Source organism: Macrotis lagotis, chromosome 6, assembly GCF_037893015.1.
Source record: "Macrotis lagotis isolate mMagLag1 chromosome 6, bilby.v1.9.chrom.fasta, whole genome shotgun sequence".
Lineage (NCBI taxonomy): Eukaryota > Metazoa > Chordata > Mammalia > Peramelemorphia > Peramelidae > Macrotis > Macrotis lagotis.
This window is the reverse complement of record NC_133663.1, coordinates 153,289,003-153,309,749: the sequence shown is the minus strand read 5'-3', so window position 1 is coordinate 153,309,749 and position 20,747 is coordinate 153,289,003. Positions and strand designations below refer to the sequence as shown.

The following is a 20,747-nucleotide window of genomic DNA, read 5'->3' as shown; positions in this document are numbered from 1 at the left end:
GCTACAAGTATTTAGTGAGTATTGAATTACTGGTAAGATGGCACAATATAAAAATCGCATATTTCTTCCATCAAGCAATTTCATTTATCTATGGAACATAGGCAGGAAGTCACATGTATCCAGAGGTTCATTCAAAATATATACAGAATAAATATAAAATATTTTGAGAGATCAAAAGACTTCTTATAAGAAGGTAGGTTGAGTTTAGCTTCAAAGTAAAGGAGGCATCTCTAAGAAAGAGGTAAGAGAAGAAAGTCAAAAATATTTGGACATAAAGTTTGGTTTCTGATGCCTTGAATTCATAGTTAGTGAATATTGGATGTTTGTATGTTACAAACATATTAAAGAGATATGCAAATCAGGATTCATAATACAATTCTGTAATGTGCTTTGGTACACTGGTATAACCTGCTAAGCTTTGCTCTTTTAAAATAGCTTTAAAATTTTCTTCAGGTTTGGAGTTCCTAGCTAATCAGTCTGCATATCTAGAGTTCCAGCAAAGTTATCCTTGCCTAAACCTTAGTTGTCATATTTTAATTAATAGTGATAAGAAGTAAAAATTGATTACCTGGTTCCTTTAAATCTTGTGATCCACCAAACTGGTAGATTTAAGGATCCTAGAATTGACTGGTTGACCCTTGAAATTGATATAGAGGTTAGCACTACTCACTGTAAATAATAAACTGATTCAAAGTCAAACTGAGATTGGACATGAGATGCAGATCATATACACACAAACACACCAATGAGAAATTGATTCCAGTTCTATCCCTTTAAGGTGATTTCAAAAAGAAAAACATGATGATTTGAGGAGATCATTACTCAGATAAAATATCTCACCAATGCAAGATAAACACCATCCAATCCCTTGTAATCAATGGTTTCTGATATTTTGTAATGTCCTATAATTTAAAAATTTTTCACATTATAAATTAAAGCTACTTCATCATAATTTGTCTTTTGTAATTTGTTTTTAATGACTTTTATATAACTGGTGACCTATTACTCTATATGGGTATAAATTTATGTAAATGATTGTATACATATATATATATATATGTATGTATGTATAGATACATATTTTCCATAATTCTTCAGGGATATGTCAAGTGGATGGAGAGGTATCATTTTGAAAATCACACTGAAATTGTAGGCTCTGAAACTGGCTGCAAATCTACCTGCTGTTTCTAAGGACTTGGAAACACATTTATCCTTCCTGAGTCTCATTTTCTTCCTGTTCTAAATGAGGGAGCTTGGACAAGATAATCCTTAAAATACATTTTAATTCTAAATGGATGATTTTAGAATTATTGCCTCAGAGCTAGAAAGCACCTCATAGATCATGAAGCTCACATATTCCCATTTTACCAATGAGGAACCTGAGGATAAGAAGTTATAAATGATTTGGTAAAGATTGTATAGGAGGTATGCCGAAAAGCAAAGCCTAGAAACCAGATCATCCGACTTCTTGTCAATGTTCTTTGAGATGAAATTTTTCAGAAAGGAGGGGGAAATGGATAATCTTTACACTAATCATAAGTAAATTGCCCTAAAAATCATATTTTATAAGCTGTCAAAGTTTGGGGCCCATCAACCTTAATAGCCTCTCATAAAGTATGATCTTGTTTTGTGTATTTTTAATTTGAAAATCAAAGTAGCGTAAAGTTCTGTAGCTTTTATAGCATCTGTCACTTACTTCAGGGACATAGATTTGTTGTCATACATTATGTTGCATGTGGATTAAAGTATCTCTTATCATTTTAACCAAACAGCATATTTTTGAACTCTGCAAACTGAATTTATATGGTTCATAATTAGCATAATCCATGCGAACACTATCTTTAACAAAAAAGCAAGCCCCCTCCTCTGACTGGCATTCAACTTAAACTTTAACCTGACATATTTCAGTTTCTAAAGAAGCATTTCTCATATCCAAACTCCATCTGTTCATTGCAGACAGGAACATCACCACAAACCTTGAAGCTGCCAGTTATGTGAAAGACTTGATAGGTAGCTAACTCTTTGGTTCAATTATATTTAAAGATCTTCTTTTCCTTTTGTTTTTTCCTTTTGAAATGAATCTGACCTTTAGCCATAACAACCAATGAGAATTCTATAGTTTGCTACTACACCTTTATGTAAGAAACAGGTATAAATAAAAGATTATGAACCATGTTCACATATGCCTGTGGCATGTATCATTAATCAGTACAATCAATCTGGCAGATCTATTTGATCTATCAATTCATAACTGAGAAGTTGCCACATGCTTTTTTTGAGTTTCATCAGCTAAAAAATATTCATTCATCATTCATCAAAATTTACTGAAAAGAAGTCAGTGCTTAGTGCAGAGCTTAGTAGGCCTTCATAAATTCTTGGTGACTATCCAACCATGTAAGGCGTTAAGGGGTTCCAAATGACAGGAATTATTACAAAAATTTACAATTTCATTTTTAATGAAATTATTTAAAATTAATTCAATTATATTATTGTATTCAACCTCTAAAATAATAGAGTGCCTATTTCTTATAAAAACTTCATTAAGACACACCAGTGGATAAATACTGCTCCAACTCTTAAGAAAAGTACAAGTCTTCCCCTAACCTATTTTTCTGGCTTTATCTCCTTGTATTCACACACAGACATACACACACAAGTTTTTATATAATATTAATGTTTATATGTATGAAAATAACATTACTAAACTGTAAGAAAAAAGAAAGCATTTTAAAATCAGAGTGATGAGTGCACTCTAGTAATCAAATCATTAAGGAAGTAATATTTAAATGAGACCTTGAAGAAGGAGTAAGAGTCCTACAGTTGACATTGAACTTGGTGTTACATAGTAATAGTATGCAGGATAAAGGATTGGAGAAAAAAGGTAGATTGAAATATATATGGTGGCCTTGGGCAAGCCACTTAATGGCTTTGGGTAAGCCACTTAACCCCACTGCCTTGCAAAAAGAAAAAAAGAAATATATTTGGGATATATCAAGTAGTTCCTCTCTTATACCTGGCTATTGGGAGTATCTGTGTATATGAACAGTATATCAGATCTACACAGTTGGATAAAATTCTTCCAAGACTTCCAAGTTCAAATATACATGTAATGAACATATTTTGTTTGTGTGTATATATATATATATATATATATATATATATATATATATATATATGTTTAATGTGTATTTTTATTTCACAGTTCTCCTTATTAATACTTCCTAGTCTAACTTCCATACTGTTTTAGATATTAGAGATATATAAAGATAAAAAAAAGACTTTTCATTCTATCAACAAATCAATACTCTCACAAAATGGAACCTAACATAAACATTTATAAATATATAGTGGTGGGGAAAAGGAATGATCCACACAGAATGTTCTATGACAATATTTGATGGATGGGATTATCATGCATGTTTTTGTGGAACAAGTAGAATCAATGCTGAGCCTTAGAGAAAGATATAGATTTCAAAAGGCAGAGATGAAAAGGAAATGAATTCTGGGCATAGTCTTTAAAAATGTATTCGGGAAGGAGATGGTATATTTGAGTTTAGGTAATAACTAATAGTAATTGGAAATAGGTCAGGAGAGATAGAATGGAATCAGATTTTGGAAGACCTTAAATGCCAGGCCCTCCATAATCTAACTCTAACCAGATTCCCCAAGACTGTATTTTACCCTTAGGATAATAAAGGGCCATAGAAGACTTTTTTGGTAGATGATCATAGTTGTATTTGTGCCTTTAGAGGATTTCTTTGTTTCATGTGAGAAGCATTGGAAACAAAAGAAAAAAAGTTGGTTGAAATTCAGAAAGTTATTGCAATATTTCAGGAAAGAATTCATGAGAGTCTGGACAGTATCAATACAAAGAAAAGAATGGGACAGATTCAAGTACTGTTTTGTAGCAACTTAGAAGATATGGGGAGTGAAGTAAAGGGAATATTCAATACTGACTGAAATTTGAGTAGATTAAAAAAAGATTATGATTGATATCAGTTTTAAACATAGTGAATTATTAATATCTGACAGACATATAGATGGAATTGATTAGCTAGAAGAGATGTATACTTGAATAACTGAATTTCAGGTAATATATTAAAATAAAAATGCATGCATGTCTACATATGCATGTATGTATATATCATGGATATATATACATACGTACATGAGGACAAACCACACCTAATTCACTGTAAACACAAAATGCCCAGAATTCAATCAATTAATCAATTTATCAACAGATCTGTCAAGGATATAAATTAGATCTGAACAAATCCTTATTCAATTTAAAAGGACTATAGTGCTTTAATTATCTGATGCCAGTACATAATACCACACAGGAAATATTTTGTGACTGGTTGGAAAAAAAGTCTTCAAACCATGCCCAGGTATGGGTAAAACAACAAGTCATTAGGAAGTTCAATAATTCAACTAGCAATCTAGTCTAGTGATGCATCAACTCTAGTTCAGTTCCTGAGAGAGAATCAATTGGGGTTTGGGGGGAGAGAGGTGAGGGTGATTATTTTTTCCTATCTTCGAGCAAGTATGTAATTTCAAATAACCATTAGAGTCTAATGGCTCCCATGGGAGTCAGTAACCTACCTGTTTAAAAAAAAGAGAGAGAGAGAGGTTGTACTGGCTAATTTTTATAGTCTCTTCCATTAGTAAATTCTATGAAAATCTTGTGATGTTTCTCTGGATGAAGGTTGTTATCGACAGGGGGATGCTTAGATTACTTTTTATATTTTGAGGAATTAAAAAAAAAGAAAAATTGCAAACCCTAAAATGTGAAAGACATAGAAATGAAATTCAACTTCAATTCTGAGGTTTTTGACATTTTCTGGATAAGGGGATAAGAGATATTAATGAATACACAAATGCTTAGAGTCTATAAATTGGGGTAGCTTTACCCACAATGTTGAAAACTAAAAAGACAATATTTAAAGCCAACTTCATAAGACATATTTAAAATTGTTTTTGCATTAGTCCATGTAGGGAGTTAGATCTTAGTGAAAATTAATTTCTGAATATTCACATATCAAATAGTATTTTGAACAGGGACAATAAAGCAAAAGAGAGGAGTTCAAACAGCATTTAATCCACAGACTTCCTTTGATCCATGGCCACAGACCGTACTCCTAATACATGCGTTGTCTCCCTCCCAAGCACATGCCTTTGGCCACTTTGGAAATGGGGTTAGAAAGCATGGATAGAATGAAGCAGATCCATGTTGTTTTGGGGGAAAAAGAGAATCATTCAAACTGTATGCTTTGATGATGAATTAGCAGACTTGTGTGGAAGGCAGCACTTTTTTTATTTTAGAATAATAAACTTTTAAATTTCTAAAGATTGTGATATTTCATACAGAATTTTCATTTTTATTACTTCCTTTGATGTTAACTATGATGAGGGAAGGACATGTCTTTTTCCAGATCGTTTTACTAAGGAAGAAACTGAGGCTTAGAAAGCTAAAGTTACTTGTCCTTAGAGACCCATGATTAATTGTGAACAGAATATGGATCAAATCCCAGGTTTCTGACTCCAGTGGCTCACTTTTTTTTACTCTATCCTTCTGCTCTAACTATGAAACTGTCTATAAGCATTTATTATGTGTCAGGTACTGGTAAAAATAAGAAACCTCTGTCAAGGAGCTCACATTCTAAGAAAATCTCTTAAGATCAACAAAAATGACATGCAATTCAGTGGTGGATTGAAAGTGTCCTTTTGATGGATAAAACTACTCATGGAAGGGGATGGTAATCAAGAGAATAGAAAACTAAAGAAGAAATTGTATAAATAGCTATTAGAATAGGACACTTCAGTTGAAAAGTCAACATAAGCCTTAAAAAATAAATAAGTTTATAGCAGGTAAGTTATACTAAAAATACAGGGTCTTTGCCTGATAAAGAAACTGATAAAATCACAAGAGACCTTGAAGTTGCTTCTAACTTTTTTTTCTATCTTCTCTAATTTGGTTCTCCTAAACTCCTTTCTATCCCATACTCAAATCTTTGGGAAATAAGGTATTAGCTGATGATTGCTAAAAGATTTAGACCTCACCCAGTCCTAGAGTATAATTTCTGGTAATTGGGGGATTACTAAAAGACTCAGATCCACCCAGTACTAGAATATAAATTTTGCAAGTTGGGCAGGGGTCCCTATTGTTGGACTTATATTATCAGGATAGAGTCTTCCCCTGGTAGTACTCTTGTGGAGGAACATTTAGAGTGTATCTAAATAGGTTCAAAATTAGATCTTAGAGCACCAGATAATTGAGTGATGAGGAATAATGGATTGGTGGGAACATTTGTATCTAGAAGAGAAGACAAAACTGTGGATGCAGAGACTGGGTTGGGAGGTAGGCCAAAGATTATGTAAAAGGGGGTGGGAATAATTGGATTCCCTTTATTGTGATCAGTATTATCATTCATGACTGTCAAATACCATTACAAAAATCATTTATGATTTGATGAAAGGATTGATCAATAGGTTTTCTCTACCTTAGCTGAAAAAGCATTATTGGCTAAGAAGATCCTTTTTTTCATTTCTCTACCTCTTTCTTTCCTACTTCTCTTCAATTTTGGTAAGCTGGAAGGTATCTATCCATCCATCCATTCACTGCTCATATTTTTTTAAAGAAAAATTATAAATGAGTTTATTTCTCTTGGTTGTGATTATATCCTTGATGGGGTAAGCATGTAATGCAGAGAATCTAAAATCAGCAATCCTTCAGGGAAGTTAAAGCATTTCCTCAAAGCTTACTGATCCACAGTTTACTTTTCAGTTTTGATTCTATAATTCTCTGAAGAAAAATTGGTGGATATGGGGTTTCATTTTGGTTTCCTTCAAACATAGTCTATTGAAGCCATGATGCCATTGATTTTGCTATAGTAGTTCCAGAAGGCTAAATTCTGACTTTTTAATTGGATGCAAGGTTGATGGGGGGAGGAGGTGGAAAGAAGCTAGGAGAGACTAAAGGACAAATTCAGTGTAGGCATTATCTGTGAGGATTTTGAATCTGCCCCTTCTTAAGTGGGAGGAGGAAGTAAAAAGACCAAAGAACACATGTGCTACACAGTAACACTTAGTGTGACATAGATAAAGTCCTTTCTGCGATGCTTGTGCCTTTTATCATTGTATCATATGTTCATCATGCTCAGTAGTATGATGGTAAATACTTAACAGCTCTTTTGTAAGAAAAAAGCACATATTTTTGCACTATTAACATTTCTCCATAATTTACTTTTTAAAATATTCTTTATATTTTTATTCCAAATTCTCTCCCTCCTTTTTCCTTCCCATTCATTAAGATGACAAGAAATATAATATCAATAATATATATATATATATATATATATATATATATGAAATTAAATCACAGGCCAATTTCTGAAGTGTAAATGCTCTCACTAAAAATTTAACAATAACTTCTCACACACATATGCCTCTAGCATATACCTACAGTGTCCAATTAGAAGTCAGGGGCTCCAAAAGATAATGTAGTAGAAACAATCCTGCTCTTGAAGTCAGATATAGAGTTTCAATCCTGTTTAGGACAATCACTAGCTGCATGACCATTAGCAAGTTGTTTTATATTATTGTTATAAAGAAAAAATTAAGTTGTTTTCACTGTCCACCTCATAAGAATCTTATGAGGATAATCCTTTGTAAACCATATGATTAATGAGTTTTTTTTTTTTAATCAGTCAAGTCAGCTGGGTGGTCCCTTTACCTTTAATGTGGACTTGCTGATTCTGCTTACTGAAACAGTGATAAAGCTGTATGAAACAATGCCATGAAATTTTTGGTTAATTCTAAGTGCTATAGGCACTCAAGGATCTTTATGTAAAATATTGGTCTAAAGTGTTATTTGAATAAACAGTCCAAGAAAGGTTTATAGGATTCTTTGAGGTATTGCATACCTTGGAGGAGTAATTCAAATACCAGAATTTGGACTTCTCCCAAAAAAAGTTAAAGATATTTTGCTCTCTCAGGAGTATTGAAACTCAAAGAACAATATTTAAGAAAAATTCTGCTGATTCATTCTACTTGTGAAAATCCCAACATGCTTTGCTAAAGTCCTTAGATCAAAAAGGGCCTTCCCTGGACTGTATTTCTTTTGTTGGGTACTACTTGTCTTATCATTCCTTATCATTCCTTTTGTATGTTTGCACATATCATCCAAAACTTTTAAGTCTCAGTTTCTTTTTCTGTAAAACTGACAAAAGTAAATGATTTTTAAAGTTCTTTCTAATTTTATGTCCACAGTGTTCATGTTTCTAGCTTTCTTTTTTACACTTATTTATTTATTTTCATCCATATGTACATACATATTTCCAAGTTAAAAAAATTTCCCTCCACCCTCCATTCCCTTCCTCCTCCCCTCAATAGGGAGTAGTCAGGTTATATTTCTAGCTTTCTTAAAGTTAAGGAGTACTAAAAGGGAATTTAGGTGAGATACAATATAATCAAGATTAATATTGCAGAGTCATTATAGTAGCCTTTGTAACTGTCTGAGAATTTGCAAATTACCTTAAAAAAAGGTTACTAAATTTTAATGAATATTTTCTAATTTTATCATTCTCTTAGGTAAATGATCATTTATAATCTTGAACCAAAGCCATATATAGGCCAAGGTCTTTCCCCAAAGCACTGACATACATATATATCCAATAGAAAGTCAATTCACAGGCATACTCCCAATACCCTTATGCTCTCTAATTCAGCTCATGAGGTGACAGTTGTATTCTCCTTTTCCTTCTTTCCTTCCCCAGAGCTCACTTGTCTTCTACCCAACGCCCTTCTTCTTCCTATGAGAGATTTTACAATTGTTCCAGGAATTTGGGACAGACCCCTTGGAGAGTGGACCATTGCCTCCTGAATTTAATTGTACCAGAACAAATTATTCCCTGCCACCACAAACTCAACTATATTTTCTTTTATCAGAAGAACTGCTAGCTAAAGTTCTGAACATACCTTATTAATTCTTAATAATTATGAATGTATAAAGACTAGGTTGGAGAACTTAGAATTAAAAAAAATTTATTATCATTAATCAAGTTAAGAAACCAATTAGCAGTTTTATATTGGTATCTATTCAGACAACTTGTTTACCACAATGGAGACAATTAGATTTATAGAAAAAAACAAATTCTATGTAGTTCTCTAGTTGGTTCTTTTACTTTTACTACTGTAAAGTCTTGAGGCTTTCAAAACCCAGAGAGCCTAATTTATACTAAGCTTTTCTATTAGCTCCCTAAGCAGAATCTGTCATAAACCATTGCCATTCCTGGGAAATTGCTAGTGACACACAGAGAAATTCAAATCTTCTGACCTTTTGAGAAGTTCACAAGTTTGTATAATGATCAAAAAGGAGGAGAGAGAAATGCATTGAGAGAAAAAGACAGAGAGAGTGAGAGATGCAGAGATAGGAAGAGAGAGGAAGATAAAGATGAAAAGATAGGCAAAAGGAAGAAAATAGTAAATTAATAAGTATTTGTTAAGTTACTGCTATGTTCTAGGCAATTATAGTAAGTACTGGGAATACAAAAAAAGGTGAAAAACCAGTCCTCAGTTCAAGAAACTTTAGGGTATGATGGGAAAGACAACAAGCATATACAATTATGCTTTATAAAGGATAAATTGGAGATGATCAATTGAAAGGCATTAATATTAAATTAAAAACAAAAAAGTTTGTTACAGAAGGTAGGATTTTAGTTGAGCCGTAAAGAATGCTAGGTAAGTAAGACAGGGATGATGAGGAACAGAAAAACAAGGTAAGTGAAGATGCATGGAGTTGGGCTTATGTCAGGACATTAGTAAACAAACTAATGTCACTGTATTCTTGATTTCATAGGAGTAGTATTGTATAAGAATCATGAAAGAGTAGGAAGAATTAAAGTTATGAACATCTTTCATTGTCAGAGAATTTAACATTTGAATCCTGAGGCAATGTGGACCCCTGGAATTTATTGAATAAAGTTTAGACTGTAAGCTCGAGGAGGATTACTTCGATAGCTGAGTGAAGAATGAATTAGAGTAGAGAGGGACTTGTGTAAGGGAGACCAGCCAGGAGAATATGGTAGTAGTCCAAGCATATGGTAATGAAAGCCTGCATGGGGTGGCTGCAATATGAGCAGAAAGAGGGCAAAATATACAAGAGATATTACAGAGGTAAAATTGACAGGACTTGGGAATGTATTAAGTATGGTAAGGATGATGGTGAAAGAATAAGGAGTGAAGGTATACACTGGGTTATGGATCAGAGTGATTGGGGAGAATAGTGTCATTTTTGAGATTGATATAAAAGTTAGGAAGATAGGAGAGTTTGAGGGACATTTAATGAGTCAGGTTAGACATTTTGAGTTTAAGATATGTAGAAGATATCTAATTCAAGATATTTAATAATCAATTTGAGTTGTGACACCAAAAGTCAGGAGCTAGATTTAGTCTGGATAAGTAATTCTGAAACATCATCATGGAGATATTAATTGAATCCAAAGAAGCAGATAAGATCACTCAGTGAAATAGTGGGGAAAAAGAAGAGCAGAAAGTGTTGGCTAGAGTCCCTAAGGAAACATATAGTTACAGCATTTGTGAGTAAAAGTTGAATGAAAATCCAGCAAAGAATCCTGAGAATTAAAGGTTAAATAGAAGATATAAGATAGAGCAGGGTCACAGAAACCTAGAAATAAGATAACATCAAAGAGAAGAGAGTGATTGAAAGGGCAAAATGACATGAAGTGTGTCAAGACAGATACAGTTGAATTACAAATAATTTTCTAATGTTTTGAAGACGTTATTTTTGAAGGGGAGAAGACGGGGAGAGGACAAATTAAGAGAGATGGAAGAAATTATGAAAAATATTAAGATGAATTGTTAGGTGAAAATCAACTGCTCTATGGTTTCACTCATTGTTTCTGTGATTTCCAAAACCAAAACACCTTCCCTTTAACACTATTCAGTTCTATGTTGTTGTCTCCCTTATAACATAATAGCTTCAAGAATGTATCACTGTCCAATTTTGTTTTTTCATTTGGTGCTAACACCCCTATGAGGTAGGTGTTTTTATTATCCCATTTTACAGAAGATTGGAAGAAGTCTGTGAATTAAAAGGGTCACATTGCTAGGAAGTATCTGAGGCATAATTTGAACTCAGGTAATTCTGACTTCAGTTTCAGAACTCAAATCACTGTCCACTCAATTGTTTCACTTAGCACTATGACTGAAGCATCATAAAAATATACATATAGGGGGCAGCTAGGTGGCATAGTGGCATATTATTTCTCCTTGGTGAAAGGTCTTATATTAAGTGAAATAAGTTATATTGTGGTCTCATAAAATTACATGTAAAATTTCACATCTTTACCGCTCTTTAATGCTCTTTTATGTATTATATAATGATATAGATAATATATCTATTATACAGTGTCTATTATCTGTTTATTTTAAATTCTCCTCCTTACCATTCACTATTCATTTTTAACAGAGAAAAATAAACCCACTTTTTCACTTACAAATATACATAATCAAACACAACAAATGCCCCACACTGTATTTCATAGCCCTAAATCTCTAACACCTCTATAACAGACAGTATATTTTATCATCCATCCTATGGAGACAGATATGAATACTTATTATATTGATCATAATTCTTACACATTTTTCTATTTCTATTTAATAAATATCAATGGATAATCATATCTAATTGTTTTCTAAATTTTTGCTTATGTCATTAACATTTGTTTTCTATTATTTTAGATTCACCATCTAGGACTTCTAGGAATAAATTGTTTCCCATTCTTATATTTTACTTTCTTTACTGTCTAAAATTATCAGATTTTAAAATTTAGTATTCAAAAAATAAAAATCAAATATTTTTAAAAATAGACAAAACACGTCTAGTGAAAAGAATTTCAATCAAGGGGTGGCTAGGTGGTGCAGTGGATAGAGCACCAGCCCTGGAGTCAGGAGTATCTGAGTTCAAATCTGGACTCAGACACTTGATAATTACCTAGCTGTGTGGCCTTGGGCAAGCCACTTAACCCCATTTGCCTCGCAAAAACCTGAAAAAAAAAAGAATTTCAATCTAATCCAAGTGAAAAAAAAAATGAAAATTTTAACCTATGTTATATATTTTTTTATTTAAAAGATTCTGAAGATCTCAAAGGATGTACACCTTTAAGGATGTATAAGAAGCAAAAGGACTATGTGATGAACCAAGAAGCTTTAGGAACAGGTTTGAAACTTAATTTTTGAGCTTTTTATTTTATTTGGGTCAGAATTTTTGCACATCAAGACATGAAATTGAGATCAAAATACAGCTAGCAAATGAAGGTAACATCCAGGATTCATAAATTGGCAACCCCCCTTATTCATCAGGAAATTGTAGCCCAGTTGAAGGAAATCTGTCCAATATGCTAAATCCGTAACACAAACTCATGTTGTCTACGTCCTTTGCATTATGGTATGAATTTACTTTATTGTCCTTTCTACCTGACCTTAGTTGTCTTATCCACATGATTAGATTGAATATATTCCTGACTTTAAGAAAATGGGGATGAGTAGAAAGTGTTAGAGTCTAATAGTTTCTTGAGGAAAGAGATTGTTTTGTTTTTGTCAGTTCAGGGTTTGGAGTTTAGTATGGCTAGCAGTAAAAAAAAAAAAAAAAAAAAAGAAAAAAAAAAACAACCCAGTGTTCCTCAAAGGGCAGAACATAGTTGTAACCTGAACCTTACTGAGAAATTAGAATTTAGGGAAATAGTGCAGGGAAATAGAAAACCTGATAAAAAATGAGAGTAAGGGAATGACATTCTCTCAGCATAATCTTATTGATTTTTGAAGTCAACACCTATCTAACTTCTTTCATTCTAAGTGACTAAAAAGTTTACTGTTTCTTCAACTTACATGTATAATTAATTTTAAATTTAAACCCTTTTTATTGTATCCTTGTGAAATTTACTAGGTAAAAGGTGAAGGAAAAGGAGTGAGAGGGACTAGAATTTTCATTTAGGAAGTTTTTAAACAGATATCAGACTGTAAGAATGAACTGAAAATTTGAAATCCTTTTGCTTCCACGTATGCATATGAAAGCAGAATTGTAGTCAGCTAGAAGTTAAAAACTTCTCTCTCTCTCTCTCTCTCTCTCTCTCTCTCTCTCTCTCTCTCTCTCTCTCCCTCCCTCCCTCCTTTTCTCTTTCTGTGTTTGTGTGTGTGTGTGTGTGTGTGTGTGTGTGTGTGTGTGTGTGTGTGATTGAGTGTCACACACAGAGAAATAGATGTATACACTCAAGGATCCACTTTGACACTTAATCACAATAATTTGTTGGAATAGTAGTGATTACATACATGATTACTAAGGGTAATCTATACATTAGAGATTGAATTCAGGCATATACAGTCCTTAGTCTAAGCCATTTTACTTATCTGAAGGAAAGACTCAATACCTACTGTAAGATGGATTCAAAACCTAGAACAAAATCTTGGTGCACTAGGTATTTTTGTGCTGTGTGTCGTAATCATGGAATTGTGCTTAAGACATTTGTGCTATGTGTGAATGCCTATTCTGACCACTACTATGAATCTAAGAGAGTACTCTTTGATGGACCACACACACACACACACACACACACACACACACACACACACACACTCCACAAAGAAACAGAAAGGATTTTTTATTTCTCTTGGAAGATTTCTACTGATCCTTGCCTTAGGACTGTTGATCTTCTAAAATATCTATAAAACAAAATGAAAACAAAACCTGGGATTTGAGCTATAAAAAGCTTTAAAAATCCATTCATCTCATGAGAAAGAAATATTTTGATCCATAAACATTATTATAGAAAATATGTATATATATATATATATATATATATATATACACACACACATATATATATATATATATATATATATATAGGTGTGTCTTGTGTATTATATATGTGTATATTTCTTTTTTTGTTGTTTTTTTTTTGCGAGGCAAATGGGTTAAGTGACTTGTATGATTACAGCTAGGTAATTTTTAAGTGTCAGAGGCTGTATTTAAACTCAAGTCCTCCTGAATGCAGGGCCTGGCAAAGTTAGAAAAAAAAATGTTCAACAAGTAAAACAATGTTCAATAAAGACAATTCATCCAGCGGTATAATGACAGCATAGGAAGACAATTAGTGACACTGCAACATCAGCGGCTTATGTCACCCTTCCATGTATCTATCCCAGACATATGCATCACCCTCTGTCCATGTACCTTGATCACATGTGCTTTCTGAAGATTTCCTTCTTCATGTCTTTATACCATTATTCTTCTCATTGATGAAACTCACAAATACAGGATGGATTCCTGGGTTGGGGGAAAATGTTTTATTGCTCTTTTTATTTCATTATATGTTTTGCCTTGAAAAAAATGTATACTCTAATGCTCTACTTTATTGGTGGCTTATAAGGTTTTAGTAGATATAGACTCATTTAGTATGTTGAACTAGAGATAGACCTCCCTAAGCAATGCAAATTGGTAGGTATTTCCAAGAATTAAACATGAAATGTGAGAAAATTTATTTTAAATACTAGTATCTTTGGTCCTTGCATCAAACACTATTTGCATAACATGAAAACTTTACTTCTGCTTTCCATTGTGAATACTGTCCTAGTGACAATATTCTCTTGTAAGTCAGAGCCATTGTGATGAAATACAGAGGGAAGTATAAAAAAATAAACAAAGCAGTATGGAGGAAACCTGATCTTATCAGATGAAGCATAGTGCAATGACTCTTGAATCAGAAGACCAGGATGAGAATTATATGTATGCCGCTTATTACCTGAGATGTTAAACAATTTACTTATCTTCCCTGACTCTGTTTCTCTCTCTGTTAAATGTAAAGGTTGAACCTCATAAATTCTAAGGTCTATTTCCATTCTAAATCTATGATGCTATGTCTTTCTAAGATTCTGTACTCATTCTGTGAAACATAGCAAACAATTCTACATTCTTTCTTAATTCCTATTCTCTTGAAACAGTGTTACATAATGACAAGGGGATAATTTTAAAAAGCAGTCTTTTACTGCTTGGTTCCCAGTTACATTGCTGCAAGTAGTTATCATCCTGCAGGGAAAAATTACTTTAATGTTCATCCCAAAGAGTCTAGCTATCTGTGTTGGTACTATATCTTAAATATTGTACCAAAAAAAATTCCTTTATATCTGGAACTGTAAATTTGTCAATATATTTGAGGAAGATGTTTTAACATATACACATTTTGTAGGAAAAGGGAATGAGTGAAAAAAATAGGGATTTCATTCTGATAGCCTTTGTTTTTTAATAAAACTAAACAAGATTAATTTTGAATCTTGCCCAGAAAAGATGCAACTCCTAGTGTGAATATTCCCTGAGGCTATTATAGTTTAATTATAAATTTCCTTATGCTTTCTTGGATTTAGCCAATGCTCATAAGGAAACTATTGTGAGCAATGTACTTTAATTAATAGCTTCCAAAAGGATTTCCATAAGCTACTCATTGGACCACAGAGTCCATTATAGAACTATCAGTAAAGAATTAAATGCACAAGATAAATTTTACTAGGTGGACAAAACCAGCTTTATAAATTTTATAATGAAAATAAGCTACTTATAATTCATTACATATTGCAAACTCCCAATGAAACATTGGTAGTGTTGTTTTAAAGGTTATTCAAAATGACTTACTCCTGTTTTCAATTTTTTTTTCTAAAATGTCATCAAAATTCATATAGTTAGCCCTACTAAATTAATACATAGTCAGACAGGCAAATAAACTAGTTATGGTCATGGTGCTACACTGGTTATTCACGATGTCCATAAAGGCAATATTATGAATTAATTAAATCGAGTGCCATGCTTTTTGACCTTGCTTTTCCTTGATCTTCTTTCACTTATTGCAGTACTGCTCTTAGTCCTTTGTCCTATAATGATGCAAGGTTACTGCTCTCTACCTAGCAACTGTATTTTAGTCTGCTATATTGTCATTCTTTCTCATTTTAAGTTTCCAGGACTCTCATTCTTACATCTTTTCCCCTAGGTTAAAGAGAAAAGCATCGTGATTAAATTAATTCACTAAATCCTGAATTCATGAATGTGTTAACACTTCAAATAATGTTTTCTCTTCAAAAGATCTTGTTAATCTATAGGAATGCATAAACTAATGTGGTATTTATAGTATTAGTTCTGCCAGTGGCTAGTCTAGTGACTTGCCAAGTGAATTGAAGATTTCTGAGGTTGTCTCCAACTCTAATCTATACTAACTAAAATATTCTCAGTTGACACAAATGTAAGGGCATAAGATTAGCTTTGGGGCTCTGGGTCAGTGGAGATGTCACTGAAATATCTATTTCATTTGATAAGGACAAAAAATAAAGTCAGCCAGGATAGTGGACTTAGGAAGGAAACCTGTAAAGTCCTCCAAACTCCCCCTCCTAACAACTAGAAAAATCACCTCAGAATTGATCTAGGAGTAAGGAAGCAGCTTACCTACAGGTCAGTAAAGTTCTATTGTACGCTGGTAGGAGAAGAGAGAGATCTAAGAGCAACAGCAGCAGCAGTAGCACAGTTCTAATGTTAGCTGTGTGATTTTGGGCAAGTCATTTAATTCCTTAATCCCTCTTCTGCACTTCAAAATGAGAAAGCTGAATCAAACAAACTACATGCATTTATTAAACACTTTTTATGACCCAAGGTCTATGCATGACCCTGTGGATACAAACAAGAACAAATGAAAGAATGCTTTCTCTGAAGCTGTTTATATTCTAGTTGATTTCTAGTGTTTCTTATATCTCTAAATGCTATAATATCTTCAGACCCAGGACACAGTTAAGTTCCAAAGATGAAATATTTTTTCAAAGATATTGCTATCAAGAAGAAATTGCAGTTATATTCTAGGTGTGCCCAACAAATCTAAGGTTGTCTTTTTTGTTATTCTTTATTATTAAATTGTATCTTTGACTTATAGAATAAAACAAATATTTCCATGTCATTAAACAATTAAAAGATACCATAAAAAGATTATCATGAAATTGTAAATCTTCTATTAACTACTCCTTTCAAATAAATAACATTATTACAAATTTTTTCCTTCCCTCCTCTCCACACTAGAAATGACTATTAGAAACAATTATATGTGTCTATCTCTATATCTACAGCTCTTCCTTTCTCTCCATATCTATATCTATACATATGTACATATATATACAAATACATATAAATACACACATCTATGTGAAATATTCCAAATATGCTTTTTATCAGTTCTTTCTTACATATACATATTTGTCTTCCAATGTCCTTTATTGTTAATTTGGTTTAAATAAAAAATTGCTGAAATGATATCATAAAATAAGTTCCTTTAAAGCAAAAAGTTAATTATTCTGCTAAAAAGGATTGATGCTTCCCCCTCACCCCAATATTATACTTCATTCACATATAACTAACAAATATATCTTTTGATAATGGTGGACAGTAAAGAAAGATTCAAGTCCATAGCCAGATGGCTGTCAAATGGAATCTATGATAAAGAAAAGAACATCTCCCAAGTTGACTCAACTTTATACTCACACCCCCAGAACCTAGTCCTTTTTTTTTTTAGGATTTTGCAAGGCAATGGGGTTAAGTGACTTGCCCAAGTCCACACAGCTAGGTAATTATTAAGTGTCTGAAGCTGGTTTTGAACTTAGGTACTCCTGACTCCAGGGCTGGCCCTCTATCCACTGCTCCACCTAGCCACCCCAGGAAAGCATTCTTATAGAAGATGAGTCTTGAGTTCTATCTTGAAGAAAGCAAATGATTAATAAAATAGAGCTGAAGAGTGAATGCTTTCCAGATGCAATGATCATTCAATGCAAAGAAATAGAGATTTAAGAAGAAATATGTTGTGTGGGGGGCAGCTATGTGGCACAGTGAATAGAGTACAGGCCCTGAAGTCAGGAGGTCCTGAGTTTAAATACAATCTCAGCATACCTAGCTGTGTGATCTGGGGCAAGTCACTTAATACTATTGTCTTGCCCTCCCTCAAATATGTTGTGTAAGAAATAGCCAGCAGGGGAATGCAAATATAAAATAGACTGCACAATGCATGGGAGAAAAATAATCATAATGGAAGAAAGATAGATTAGGGCAAGAATTATAAGAGTTCTAAGAAATGAAATGGAGTTAATATTTATAAAAAGCAATTAAAAATCACTGGAACTTTTGAGTAATGGACTGACATGATTAGATATATACTTTAGGAAAATCTCTTTTGCAGCAGTATGGAGGACGTTTTACAGAAGGTAGAAAGCTAAAACGGGCTTTTTGCAATAGTCCAGGCAAGAGAGGAGGCTTTGACAAGGGGTAGTTGTATTATGAGTATAAAGAAGGAAAAATCTGAGTAATGTAAAAATAGATTTGGCAACTATGTGAATATATGAGGTTAAAATCAAGGGTAATGAACTCAACCAACTGGAAAGATATTTGTATCGTCCACAAAAAGAGAAATTCAGAAAATTGAATTTTAGGATAAAAGATGATAAATTCAAATTTGGATATGCTGTTTTAGAAATAGTTATATGCTCTCCTGTTTGAAATAAGTAGGAGGAAAATTGTTGAAATTCAGAAGAAAGCCTAGATCAATAAATATGGATCTGAGTTATGTATGTAGAAATGCTAATTAAATACAAGCTCCTATGAATTGATGAGGTCATCAGATGAGAGCATATATAGAGAATAGGACCAAGGACAGAACCTTGGAATACATCCAAAAGTGGAAGTGATATGGATTATGACAAACAAAGAAAACTAACAAAGAAGGGTCAGACAGGCAAGAAGGAAACTTAGTGACAAGCAGGGTCCTAAAAACCCTGAAAAAAAAAAAAACCTTTGGAGGACAGTAGACAACTATGCCAAATGCTCTGTATAGCTGTGAAGGAAGATGAATGGAAATGAATAAAGCAATGAATAAGTGAAAAAAAGTCAATATTAAATATTGGCTACAACCCAGCCACAATGATAAAGTTTGGGGATACAATTACAAAAGTGAGACAGTTTCTACCCTCAATGAACTTATATCTAATATTATGGGGACTCTACATAAAACAGTGGTAGATAGGGAATGGTACTTTGGTTTAGAAGCTACAGAAAAGATGAATAGATGTATAGAGATCTCATTCTAGAATAATGAAAATGTTCAAAATCAGGTGTCTGGGGAGAAAAAATATTAAGAGTTTTAAAGTAGCAGATGAGTCTTTAGAGAAGATGGGCCTTCCTAAAATAGTGTACCAAAAGTTTCCATATTCAGAGCAGTGGCTAGGCCCCAGGGCAGAAATTTTAGAGCAGAAAAGGTTAAAATTTCCAGCTTAAAGACTATCAAATTAAAAAAAATGCATCTATTTTTGAAATTAAAAAGTCATACCACTAAGACCACTTCTCAATAATTTGATTATATATATATATATATATACATTTATGTATTTATTTGTTTTTCTATTTATATACATATATAATAAGTTATCAATTATCTTCATAGTAACAATCAGAAAACTAAACAATATTATCTAAATTGTCTTTGACATTTCAATGCAACTTCAGGAAAAGTTAAAATAAAAGTAGGGATCAAAGCTTTCCTTTTTTTCCCCTGGTTACTTTAAATTATTTTAGTGTGTAAAGATCCCTTTGGCCTCAAAAGAACTCTGTGTTCAGATAACTCCACAGAGTAAAATGCCAAGAAATTAGCCATATGGTGCTAGTCCATCAGATTCAATTAATTTAGCTATATACTTAAGCCAACTGGTCACAGGCCATAGCTTTTCTGTTTTTTACTGTGTAAAATACACTGCTCTAATAAATATGCTTTAGGCTTTAATTTCTTCCCCAGTGCCTAATTCACTCCCTTAGAATAAGTAAGGAATTGGCCTAAATTCCAAAAGTAAATACTAGATATTTGGAGTTTGATGAAAGAAAAAAAAAACTTATGAAATAGTAAAGTGTCCTGTGATCCATATAGCACATTAAAAAGGGAGATTGTAGACATGTTCACTCATGGTTTAAAGAAAAATCTAGACTATTTAAATTTAGTCTTACCTAGAAGCAAATGAATCAATATGATGACCTGTTGAGATTCTTCTCTATATATATGTAATTCTCCAACTATTTCCCTTATCAGGAACTACTAAGGGTAGGATGACCCTTCATTGTTAAGTTCTACTTTCATATATTTAAAATCATTTTAAACTTTGTAATTTCTTCCTTTGTACTATTCTTTGCTCACTCTTCATAATGCAAGTTCTGTTACCATAGTGCCAGAGCACTTGTTAAACATACTGTTGCTATGGGAACAATGACATCTTTCTTGGGATATCTTTGAATCAAACTCTTTTCTGGCATTACTTTTTGCTAACCCTCATACTAAAATAAAAATTATAGCAAAATAATACACAATCTCTAAATTTTTTGCCAGGCTCAAAGTCATCTGCTGATGAGATATATTTGACAGTTTTTTAATTCTTTGGGACCACTTGAATAACACTTAGTGAATGGAGAGCACAGGATATTTGAAAAAAATGTGCCCTAATGCTTTCCTGAACAATTATTGTTTATTCTTTTTATAAATATTTATTGAATAAAACATTTTTAATAGACTCCATCTCATTTGTTACCAAAGTAGCCATGAGACATGCTTATTAGCATCCAAAAAGTAAAGCGTCACTATCTCTATTTTTCTTAGGAAATGGCATCAACTTCT

At 32.8% G+C, this 20,747-nt stretch overlaps 1 long non-coding RNA gene across 1 annotated transcript in view; it reads right to left on the bottom strand.

Moving 5' to 3' along the window:
• The window catches only part of LOC141491896 (uncharacterized), a 69,125-nt gene extending 48,838 nt beyond the window's left edge, over positions 1 to 20,287 (bottom strand). Inside the window, exons 1-2 of the long non-coding RNA XR_012469797.1 lie at positions 20,087 to 20,287; positions 14,255 to 14,347 (exon numbers count right to left, since the gene is read on the bottom strand). This is a non-coding gene — a long non-coding RNA (uncharacterized LOC141491896). The remainder of the gene's footprint in view (positions 1 to 14,254; positions 14,348 to 20,086) is intronic.
• Positions 20,288 to 20,747: the final 460 nt, after the last annotated feature.